The sequence below is a fragment of the Rousettus aegyptiacus genome, unplaced genomic scaffold (assembly GCF_014176215.1).
Source record: "Rousettus aegyptiacus isolate mRouAeg1 unplaced genomic scaffold, mRouAeg1.p scaffold_m13_p_9, whole genome shotgun sequence".
NCBI lineage: Eukaryota > Metazoa > Chordata > Mammalia > Chiroptera > Pteropodidae > Rousettus > Rousettus aegyptiacus.
In genome coordinates this window covers 55676995-55681074 of record NW_023416312.1, presented here as the reverse complement: position 1 = coordinate 55681074, position 4080 = coordinate 55676995, and positions in this window count along the sequence as shown.

The following is a 4080-nucleotide window of genomic DNA, read 5'->3' as shown; positions in this document are numbered from 1 at the left end:
AGAGAGAAAATGAAATGTCGGTTATCAATAGCATTTATACACTTTTTTGCATCTTCAATCTCTTAGATAATTTTTCCATCAAAATCTTTGTCCACAGTAGTTTTCTTTAATTGTAACTATAGAGTTTTGTGATGGGGGAAAGCATAGTTTGGAATATTAAGTAGCAAGCTGGGGGAATGAGTGCTGTGGTTCTAATTCCTAACATCAGTGCTTCAATTCAGTCATCTGTAAAATGGGACTAAGGCTACAGATAACATGTAAGTAAAAATTCATGATCATATGCAATGTGATATAAATTCAAAATGATAAGAAATATGCCCTCTAAGATTCTTGATTAGAAGGAAGACTGCTGGATTCAGAAAGCCCAAGGTCCAGGCTAAACTAACTAGTAGATATCAAAGTAATACTCAAAATGCACCAAAGCTGTTATGTGACACTTTAACTACATGGTATAAGAATTAGAAGATGTATTAGTTTTCTCCTGCTGCTGTAACAAATTACCACAAACTTAGTACCTTAAACAATACTAAAATTATATTTGTTTGGATAAATAACCAATAACAGTTATAATGATAACAGTTATAATGATAAAAGAGGTATAGTTCATGATTCAAATAAAAAAAACAAATTTCTTAAAGCCCAGATGCTTATGGTATAATAGATAACACAGAGAAACTAGAAACAGACTATTTCTATACACACAAAGTCAAAATCATTATAGAACCACATCAGTTGTAACTTTAGGCAGAACTAACTAATTGGGGTCCTGGCCCACAACAACGAAAACATGGAAAAATCTTTTCCTGTCAGTGGGCAGAGTTATACCTGCTCAGTTTGACTAAAAGTTAGGGCCAGAATAGTTTAGAAAGGATACTGAAGCCACACATGGAGAAAAAATTCTATAAAAATATTTACATTCATAATCATAATTTCATGGTTCTGAGAAGAACCTGGGTTTCATGCATATATATTAATACTTTCCTCACCCACTATGAGACCTTACAGTTTGCATACCCTTCTGATCTGATAGATCAGAATGATGGATTAAAACCAGAGACTATCACTGAACAAGTACACACAAGAAAAGGAAAAAGCCAACACCTTGGAATTCCTCTCCCTAAACTACCCATATGGCTGGGCTGGCCTTTCAGTTTTTATACTTCCTATTTAAATTTGTCTAAACAGTTCTTGCTGAGGGGCCCCAGAGTCTGTAGAGCCATCAAATCAGCTCTGGTACACAAGGTGAGCAACTTGTACTATACATGCCAGGGTGTAGCAGACAATGGCTTGTCATCATGATGTAATCCTAAGGGGTTGGGGGACTTCATATCTGAGTTACACCAAGGGATGTGCTATGGTAGAAACAGTTTGTGTCCAAGTTTGTATTTTAATGCTGAAGTCATTACACCTGTAAGGAAGACAAAAATCTCAAATATTTTGTTTCATGTAATGTTTTGCTCCAGGAGTACTTGTTTTCCACTGATTCCACTCAGCCACATTGAAGGCTTTGTTTACACTGCAGTGATTAAAATTGATAGCAAAAATTGAAAAAAATGGGAACAGAGCACAGCATGGTAACTCTTCCAGGGTTAGAATTAATATACAGAGGTGTTCATCTTAACTCTATAGAAAAACTAGGTGTGAGTCAAACTATAATGATGGAAATAACTAGTTAATTGAGTCCAACAACTGATCTATCACTATCAAATTCCAAGTGGGTAAAGCCTGGGATTTTTCTCACAAGCTATGTTATTATAGGTATTTGAAAGACAACCTTTCTCCCTAAAATATATTTCTATCTAATTTTTCTAACATGTAGTGTTTATAGTACATTTAATATATCCTTGATAGTTCTTGATACACTAAGCTCTTCACAAAAATATGTTGTTTTTCCATAGACTCCTAAAGGACAGAAATAGAGAAGGTCACCTATTTCTTTACTCTGCTATTTCTTACACTGTCGTTTCTACTAATGTCTAGAATGTCATCTAAGCTGTAAAAGACTGGAATAATTTTGAAGTCACAGGTGAATCTCTGGCCCTTTCAAAATACATTAAAGTTCTTGATAACTGAAACAAACATGTGAATCAAAATTTCAGAAATGTAACCTATAGCACATCCTTACATGCCCCAAATGTTACCATCCCTTACAGGATTAGTAGGTTGCGATCTCTTAATAACAATTTTTTGATATATATGGCATATATATCAAGTACATACTCCTCATTCTAGCAGGGGGAGGCTATGGCCTGAGCAGTAGACAGTGAAACATTGTTTATTAGCTGCTTTCTAGTATAAGAAAAAACAATGACAGCAAAGAAGTATCTAAGAAAACTGTTGAAGGCAAGAAAGCAATACCTGAATGAAGTCAGGACGTTTCTCTTGGTAGTATTGCTTCAGCAGCCAGTTAGAGAGATGAATGCTTTTTCCAGAATATGAGTATCATTGGGTTTAGCCCTATAATCTTCTGATGTCATGGAATAAAGTAATTGAATATGTGCTATTAGACAAGATATAAGAGAGCATGGAAGTTACATCAGGGTTTATTAAAGAAAAACTGGTTTGAGAAAAGACAACTCATGTAAAAAAAAAAAAAGGAAAATACTTCAGAAGTAGGAACATCAATTTGAATGTCACAGAAACCAAAATTGTTATCCCTGAGAATAAAAATACCATTGATAATAAAACTTATTGTTTTGACTTTTCCCAGGATTCACAAAATGAGCTATTGTTATGTAAAAGCTCCAGGGGAAAATGCACACATCTGAACGACTCTCTATACCTCTCCTTCAGTTCTATTATTAACACTCTATGTAAATTTATGAGGACAGAGAAATAAGGCTTAGCAAAGCTACAGAGTGAATGGATTTGTGGAGTGAGCCCTACACTGGATGATTAAGGTAGAGTTGAGAGGGAGTTAGCTGCATATTTTCTAAAGGAAACTAGAAGTTAGCCAGGTGGAATTTTCTGGAACTTGCCTTCATTTTGTGACAAAGAATTATTCTGTTTTAAATAAAGTTAATATATTTGAATGAATGGCAATATTAGAAAGTGAACAAACTATTCCTCAAAGAGTTTTTAAAGAAGAACGATAATCTTCTATCATATTCCAAAAACAAATACATTTTATCCATTCAATAAAGACTATACAATGCTCATGAAATTGCAAGGGAAAATAACAATCTTGACAAGTACAAATGGAAAGGTAAAATGCCAAGCCTCTCTACAATTCTTTTCTTTTTCCAAGTGCTAGAAGAGTTGGCAGACATGCGCATGCAGGGCCCTGATAATAAACAAATGAACACGTTTAACCTCTGGGCCAGATGAGCTGTATGGAAGAGTCATGTCAGATTGTGTGATGTCTAGGGGAAGTCACGTAAGATGTCAGTACAAAGTAGGCTGGTATTCATCAACTATTAGATTATCTAGTTTCTAGAAAATGTATTACCATCCAATTAAGGATTTTCTAAAAAGAGAAAAAAATAAGATAATTTTGTTTCAGTGAGCTATTGCTTTTGGAAAGTGTATTTTATGGAAAGCAAAATTATCGAGTTAGGAGACATTTATGGTGATAATCTAGACAAAGTTGCTAAATTTACAAAGGGTAAACTGAGATCCAGGTAGGGAAAGTGATTTTCTCTAGAAAAAGGAAAAGGCCTTTCCATAGGAAAGCAAAGACCTACCTAACCATTGCTGGATCTACATGTGCTTGGGTAGAGCTTTTTGAGAATGTTCCGACTAGCCTTCCTGAATACTTTTCCAGATTTTCCTTCCCTGAAGACCTCATAATTCTTATTCACAACACAAAATAAAAGCTCCCTGACATTTCTACTCAGAGCATTTTATGAGGAAAGCAGAGCGGATGGTGTAGGTTATATTGATAATACAAAAGAGGCTAAGGTCAAATCAGGGGTGATTCAAATTTACTTATGACCTAATCTCATTTGAAACAAGGTGTGTTCTTCCCATCTGAGCATAGGGCTGTGATCATCTCCTTTCTCTCTTGTATAAAGTACATTTTGCTCAATAGCTATATTCCCATTTAATAATCCAAATTGCTAAATAATCCAGAGTGCTAAA